Here is an 8,571-nt window from a genome sequence, read left to right on the forward strand (position 1 = left end):
ATAGAGGTTGTACCAATTTACACTCCTACCAACAGTGTAGGAGGGTTCCTATCACTCCACATCTTCACCAACACTTATTTCTTGTCTTTTGGATAGTGGCCATTCTAACTGGTATGAGATGACAGCTCGTTATAGTTTTGATTTGCATTTCCCTGATGATTGACAATGTGATCATCTTTTCATGTCCCTGTTGGCCATCTGCATTTCTTCTTTGGAGAAATGTCCGTTCGGGTCCTCCCCCATTTTTTAATCTGGTTGTTTTTTGTTTTGGTGTTGAGGTGTATGAGTTCTTTGTATATTTTGGATGTTAACCCCTTATTGGATGAATCATTTATGAATATATTCTCCCATACTGCAGGTTGCCCTTTTGTTCAGCTGATGGTGTCCTTTGCTTTTTAGTTTGATGTAGCCCCATTCCCTTTCCTTTATAAATTGCATTTTTGCTTTCATTAGATGCACACAATCTAATGACTGGCCTCCTTCCTATACAAGGCTGCATTAGCATGCTGACAGCTGTCTCTAAATTACTCTTGGACAGTGTTTGGATATATCTGCAAATATCCCATTTAAGACGCACCATTGGAACCAACAGAATGCATCTTGTGCAGTCCTGGATCCTTACATCTACTGGCTTACCTTCCCTTCTGTTTAATCTCAAGAGCAAAAATGAGCTCTGTGGCTTTGACACACTCATTAAGGTCCTTAGACATTCTCTCTCTCTCCTACTCACTCTCTCTGCCTCCCACGCTCCACCCCCAAGTGTGGGTCTGTGTCTGTCTGCCTGTCTCTGACCCTCATGCTCTAGGCTGTTCCCAATCTTACCCACTTTCTTCTCCTCTTCAGCTGCCCAGGACCTCGAATGAGAATGCATTTCAATCACTGAGCATTCATTAGGTGCTTAGTGGTGCCAGGCCTGCTCTGGGAGATATGCTGCCTTGTGAACAAACCCAAGCTCCCCATTCCCTGGAGCCCACGTGTTGGAGCATCAAAATGGAGCAGTGTGGCAGGAGCACAGTGAGTTGGTGTCCTTCCCAGGTGCATCTGCAAACACACACACACACACACACACACACACACGCCCTAAGGTCACTAGTGGTGAGCATGACAAGAGAAGCAAAGCAGAGATTGGGGTAGTGGATGACTTCAGATCTAGAAGGCAGGCAAATAAGAACCAGGAATTAAATACTTCCCTTCCTCTCCCCTCCCATCTCTTCCCTCCCCTTCCTTTCTCCCCCTCCCCTTCCCTTCTCCTCTTTCCCTTCTCTCTTTCTTCCTTCCTTCCTTCCTTCCTTCCTTCCTTCCTTCCTTCCTTCCTTCCTTCCTTCCTTCCTTCCTTCCTTCCTTCCTTCCTTCCTTCCTTCCTTCCTTCCTTCCTTCCTTCCTTCCTTCCTTTCTTCCTTTTTTACTACCTGGAGCAGACACTGTATGTGTTTTATTCTTCTTAAAGCAACAATGATGACCACATGCTCACCAACATCCCCTAAGGTACTCACACCTGTTAACATATGGCCACTCTATAATCTATAAAAATATGCAGCAGCATTACATTAAAGGACATTATATCACTTCTCTCTCAATCAGAAAATCTCCCGGCAATATTTTACATTAATTAACTCAATTTGAGTATCATTCAAAGAACTTAATGATTGATCTTAAAATCGCAAACTAAGTTGACACATAATAAGAATGCATGTTGGCGTCATATATTAGACACCACCCAAAAACGTTCACTCCTGAATTGTAAGTGGACTAATTAAGTCACTATGATCTCTAGAATTATAAAATTCAATCTCTATTTAAATGGTGACATATGGTCTATTTAATTTACCAGAACACATAATTTTAAATTTTATAAACTTAAATAGTTATTGGAATTAAAATGTGCTAATTGGACCAGTAAAATCAGTATAGGAAATTTAAGCAGTTCAGTGCCATTAGAATTTGAGGAGAAATTACTTGTGTAGAGATTTGTATAAATAAGAATATATAACAAGTATTTTCCATATTATTAGAAAACCTGAAAGACAACATAAAGCAGCTTTTAGATCAAAATTATTAAACCAGTGTGATGCATACCAGAAAGGAGTCATCTTTAGAAGTATATGACAAAAACATTTTATTTGCCATCATATGTCAACTATTAAAACTCTTTAGAGTGTTTAAAAGAATTCAAGATTCATCCTTATTATCAACTTGAATTGTTTTTCTTGTACCTAGCACTGAGACCACCAATTTACCTATAGTTAAACCCTTTTTCTCCTGCCCTGCCCCACCACGACCCTTGAGTTAGATCTAGCAAGGAAGGAAATGCAAGAAAAAAACAAAAAGAAAAACAAAACAAAAAAAACATCAATAGCATCTGGGATCCTGGAAATAGAAACTCTGTGACATCCCGGCTCTGGGGATAGGCACAAAAATGCATGGGTCTGCTGCAACTCAGACTGAAGCTGGGACCAGGTCAAGGTCAGAAGAAGACAAGAGGAAGGACCATTAGCACAAGGCAGCTATCTACCTGCCAGGGCAGAGACAGACAGCTCTGCAAAGCTCTTGAGAACTCTTCCCTTCTCTTTGGTGCATGTCCCACAGGCTCCACTCATCCTACCACCACAGGAAAGGATTCTTCAACCTTCTATTGGGTCAGGACCCCTTCCACCCCTACAGGGCAGAGTGAGCAAGTCAGGAGACAAGGGGGTGGCTGCACTTCCTGAAATGGTCTCTCCTGAGGTAGGTGTTTCTGGAGCTCAGGCTGGCCCAAGATGACATTGCCCCTCAAAGCAACCAGGAGGAGTGGGGAGGAGAGCTGGTGTTGGGGCAGGACAGCCTGATCGCGCTCCTGCAAGCACAGGGCGTGACTGGCCTGCGCTTTGGGGAGATCCAAGGAAAACCGCCCCCAAGCTTCTCTACAGCCTGAGGGGACAGGTGTCTGGTTCCTGAAAGGGCAAGAAAAGCCCCCTCCATGGGACAGGAGGCGCTCCCATGGCCTTCGAGTAAAGGCCCCTCGGAGGCTGGTTTTGAGGGACATTGCCAAAGCAAAGGAGCAACAGTGGCCTAAACGACGATCTTGCGATGTCTGCACGGTCCCCTCAAATGGCGACCAATTCATATATTTGAAGAGACGGTGAGAAACAAATGTGGGAACATGGTAACTGGTGCGCTTCGGTTAATAATGGGTGGCGCGCCATCTTCCAACTTTTGCCTACGTTTCAAAGTTTGTTTGTTTGTTTGTAAGGAGTGGCTGGAACTCAAGTTCCAGGTTCTTAGTAGATGAAAACTCTGAAAGGGAGGCGTTAGGTTCCTGGACAGAACGGAGAAGGCCTAGAGACCAGTGGCTTCACCAGCTGCACTTCACCTGTCACCTCTCCCAGCCTTGGGAGGCTCTGGGCTGGAGGCCAGGACACCAGGTGACTGGCCTGTGTGCCATTCTAGTCCGGCTCTAGCGCTGTGTGCCACGGAGGCACGGACGCGCGCTCTCTCCGAACCTGGGTTTCCTCAGGAGGAAGGTGCGATCTGGGCCCTCAGCAGGCCCCGTCTCCTTCCTGACCTCCAAGCTTGCTCAAGCGGCTCCACGCAGAAGGGCACGCATCTGGGCGCCTCTATGGGCACCCGTCGGCTCAGAGTGGAGCACGAAAGTCTTCCTGTGCGTGTCTTTGGCTGGAGCCCCAGGTGCTGCGTTGGGTCCGTTTTCTTTGGTTCTGTTCTCGCAAACTCAGTTGTTCAGCAAGTGCGCTGGGGTGGGGGAAAGCCAAGTGTGCTTCAGAGGGAAGAACCTGTTGTTTTTCAGAGCCATAATACCTGGGGTCTGTGGAGAAGATTTGCGCTCTGCATGAAACGGTGGGGGAATTTCTGGACCTGAAGGGCACCCGCAGCCGACTCGTCGGTGGCCGTGGCCTGGTCCACAGTGTGAGCGGGAGCGAACAAAGGGGGCCCGGCCGGAGGGCTCAGTAAGCTGTCAGGTAGCAATGGAAGTTCACCCGCTGCTCCTTGTGGATAGAAAACACAGCTCCGCTCCGCAGGGCTCTTGTTGTTGACCCGATTTCTGTTCTTTAAAAATGAACGTCAGCGTCGAGAAAAGGAGACTGTTTGCGCTCGGTTTTGAACGGCGGGCGTTTCACGTGTGAGGCGAACGTGATAACCGCTACGCTACGGAAACGAGAAAGGTCTCGTCTCTAATCGTCGGTCCTGGAAGTCTTAGGTGGCGCCGCAAGGGTTTTGGCCACCCCGTGTTTAAGTGTAAAAGGCACTGGAGGCACCAGCGATCTCTCGGGCTAGAAGACTGCAGTTCCCGAGAAGTCCCCGCTCTCGGAGGTTTCAGGCGCTGGCGGGTTGGGTACGTTTGAGCCCCGGTGACCCCCTCTGGGGGCGCCCCGTGGGCCCCTTTCCCGGCCTCGACGGTCGGAGCTCTGCGTACTCGGCAAACGAAAGCCACCCAGGAGCAATAGAACCCGCGCTCCCCACCCTCCGCTCTGCTTCGATGCGCCTGTCCTGCGGGCTCTCCCCTCGCAGCACCATCTGAGGGTCCATTAATCCAGGCCGTATAACGGAGGGGTGAAGAGCAAGGGCAAGAAACCCACTTTAGTTTCCCAGAGCTGAAGTGTGGCATAGCCATGACTGGGGTGGGAACGGGTCACCAGACCCTCCTTATTTCACGGGCATCTATTCAAATCTATCTGGCCTTTATGAGACTGAGACTTGGGTGGGCTGCCTTGAGTACCTGTCTAGGAGCTCTGGTGACAGATCTGAGCAAGATGGTAGTGACGCCTTGGGTGTGACCACAGCCACCGTCAACCCCTAATATATGCGATTAGGTATTTGGAACGAGGTGAGGACGGAATACCTAGAAAAATAGATTTTTTAAGTCGTTTTCACTCATCCTCCCCCGTGAGAGTGTGTAGGGCATTGTTGTGTGATAGGAACTGGAATGTAATTTAGCACACCCACTTCCCTAATATTTGGCAGTTCCACATAAAGTTAAAATATACCTACCCTGTTACCTAGTAGTATTCTACTTACTTCCCAAGAAAAACGAATGCATACATCCAAAGAGGCTTCTACAAAAATGTTCATAGCAAACCATGTATACTTGGCAAAAACTGGATAAAACCCAAATGCCCCTCAACAGAAGTGATGTGTAAATCTTTGTGTATTTGCATATCAACAGTCCGCAGTAAAATCAACCAAACTAAGGATGAGGCAATCACATGGATAATCCCCCAAACAGTAAGTTCTGCAAAGACGTCTTTCAAAAACTATTTTTGAACATTGAAAGTATATCTATGTTAATGAACCTGTCTGATACTTCAGTGTGGTTCCATTTGCACGAAGTATCAGAAGAGAAGGGTAACTTCCTAGATGGGTGGAAATATTCTATACATTCGTCTGGCTGATAGTTACAAGGGCTTATACATTTATCACATGTCACCGTCTACTGTTTACATTTACATTTTTAACTACAAAAATAAAGTTAATTCTCTTTCAAAATAGAGAACCTTTAAAAAGAAAAATTGTTTTAGCTCTTGGTTTTACTGTGGGGGATATATGCACATCTCTATGCCCCAGTAAAATATTCTGTATTCTATAAAATCTGTGCAAAAGATTCTGATATATTAGACCTTTTCATATTTCCTAGACAATGCTAGAACTTTGGAACACCTTAAGTCCATTCACTCTCATCCCGATTTTTGAGTTATTGGCCTTAATTTTATTTCAGCCTGCATTTTAAATCAGAGGCATTATCATTGCTCGGACAATAACGGTTACTTGATTTAACCACACATTTCATCTATCCACTGCTCCTCGTTCTTTCTGTCATTTTCTGCATTCCTTTGGGATCGTTTAAGCTCTGCCTGAAGAGTTACCTGGCGGGTCTCCTTTAGTTCGGCTCTGTTGCTTTTCTCCGAAGGTCTTTACTCACTTTCCCTTGCAAGATATTGGATCAGAGATTAGTGGTGCGTGGTGGATGGGAAATTATATTGCTCTAGCCCGTAATAGTGTCCTCTTTTTCATTGTTTCTGCTGAGAATTCAGTTCCCAGTCCTTGGACGACTGGGAATTTTCCCCACCTGGGTGCTGCTCCGGGTTTTTTCACTTGACTTTGGTGTTGGGCAGCTTTGAGCTTGTCCTCACCTGGCTTGAAGCTCCCAGATCTCCTTGCACAAGTGGTTTGACAGATCATCATGCTTTTTCTTAATGGTCCCTCCTGTAAGATCGGAGGGATTGGAGGAAAGGATGGGTCTCACTGGAGGAACCCAACTCCAGCCAAATAAGGAAGAGAATGGCAAATGTCACTCAAATGATTCAATGGGAAGTCCCTAGCCATAGGTCCCGCCTAAAACATGCATCACAGTACTCTTCCCCAGCAACCCAGCATGACCGGGCATCAGTGATCATGCCCTCAGAGCTCTCCCAGCGCCCTTGATAAGCCTGTCATCCCTCTTCCTGGGTGCAACTTCCCTGGCCCGTGCACAGACAAGTGAACCTTGCCTGGGATTGCGCCAATAAATTTTTTTTTGGCTCTTTTGTTGCCGCTTGCCTGGTCTGGTTTCATTTACCTTACACTTGGTGCTGAAACCCTGGAGGACAGTGTGGGGCCCCAGCAGGTTCCCCCTCCTCTCCCGACCTGGGACCTCTCTTTGGAACAAGACCTTATCCCAGGAACTCAGACAACTTGGTGGGTCCCTCATCTTCCCTGCTCTCTCCTCCTACCCTCCCCAGGGTGCCTGGTCCAAAATCACGGCAGCATCCGGATGCCCCTCCGGCCTGTGCCTATTTGCCTCCATTATAGTGGAGACGTCCCTATCTCCAGATCGCCAAACCTGTTTTTCCCATCCCTAACCAGAGTAGATCCGGGATGCTAGACCTACTCGTTTAGGGACCCAGGGACAGAGGAGATAGTCATGGGAAGCCAGCACTCAAAACCTGAGGCACAGACCCCACTGAGGTGTCTTACTTTCTATCTCACTACTCTGGGCTTCTCCCAGGATATCCATGAACAGAAGCTGATCTTCCTTTGTTCCCGGGCCTGGCCCCAATATCCTCTGGATAACCAGTCTCACTGGCCCCCCGAGGGAACTTTTGATTATGGCCTCCTCACCAATCTCAGCAACTATTGTCACTGGACTGGGAAATGGTCTGAGGTTCCCTATGTCCAGGCCTTTTGGGCATTGCGTTCCTGCCCAGACCTCTGTGTCTGTACTTGAACCAATCCCTCAGCTCCAGCCACTTACTGAAGGGGGGCCATACTTCAGCCCAGATCCTCCTGGCCAGGTCCCCCGGTAGGGGCAACCAACCTCTCACTGTGCCGGAATCTTCCTTTACACATCCCCCAGAGGACCTCGGCCACCCCCCTCCAGCCCCTTCCCCTCCTTCTCCTTCTCTCCTGTCTCCTTCTCCTCAACCATCTGCCCCTTCCCAACCCCCTCCTTATTTTCCCTCTGGTGCCCAGACCTCTTCCATTCAGGCCTCTTCTGCCCCTGCCCCTGTGTCATCGCCCATCTCACCCCTCCCCTATCCACCCTTCCCTCAAACCACCATCTTTAATTCCTCCTTTGTCTTACATTTCAGTCCCGCCAAGTTCAGTCAATTCCCTTCCCCCATCTGCTTCTGTTACTGCCACAGGGACACAACCACCTGCCTCCAGTCCTACTGACGTCACATCTAACTCCTCTATTTTTGGCCTTACTCCTGCCACCCACTCTTCTTCCGTCATTGCCGCCATCTTGTCCTTCTCCTACATCACTTCCTACCCCCACCCCACCGCCATCTTATATCCCCATGCTGCCTCTTAACTGGGCCAGCCCTCTGGTCATTAGATCCCAGGCCCAATAGTTGGCCCCCCTTCAGTAAGTGGCTGGAGCTGAGGGATTGGTTCAAGTACATGTCCCCTTCTCCCTGGGAGACCTGTCTCAGATAGAAAAACACCTGGGCTCATACTCTGCCAATCCGACTGCCTATACCAAGGAGTTTCAGTACCTCACTCAAGCATATGAACTCACATAGCATGACGTCCATGTAATTCTATCCTCCACTCTCACCCCTGAGGAGCGCGATTGTGTCACCTCAGCAGCTTGAGACTACGCTGGCCAGGTACATAACTCCGACCAATCTCTACCAGTCAGGACCATGGCAGTGCCTGCCAAAGTCCCACAATGGAACTATCAAGATAATGCCATAGGTAGAACGAGGGGGGATCAGATGGTCTCCTGTCTTTTTGCAGGTATGGATAAGGCAGCTCAAAAAATTGTTAACTATGACAAACTGAGGGAGGTCACTTAACAACCTAGTGAATACCCAGCCTATTTCCTTAATCACTTAACAGAGGCTCTACCTTCCACACTCGTTTGGATCTTTCCTCACCACCAGGGTCCATGGTCCTAGCTACCCACTTTATCACCCAGTCCGCCCCAGACATCTGGCATAAACTACAAAAGGTGGAAGAAAGCCCCCACACTCCACTCCGAGACCTGGTAAATATTGCCTTTAAGGTTTATAATGCCCAAGAGGAGGAAGCCAAGGTCGTTCAGGCTCAGAGGCTAAAACAGAAGGTGGCCCTTCAAACCCAAGCCCTAGTTGCTGC

This window comes from Manis pentadactyla, chromosome 4 (assembly GCF_030020395.1).
Source record: "Manis pentadactyla isolate mManPen7 chromosome 4, mManPen7.hap1, whole genome shotgun sequence".
Lineage (NCBI taxonomy): Eukaryota > Metazoa > Chordata > Mammalia > Pholidota > Manidae > Manis > Manis pentadactyla.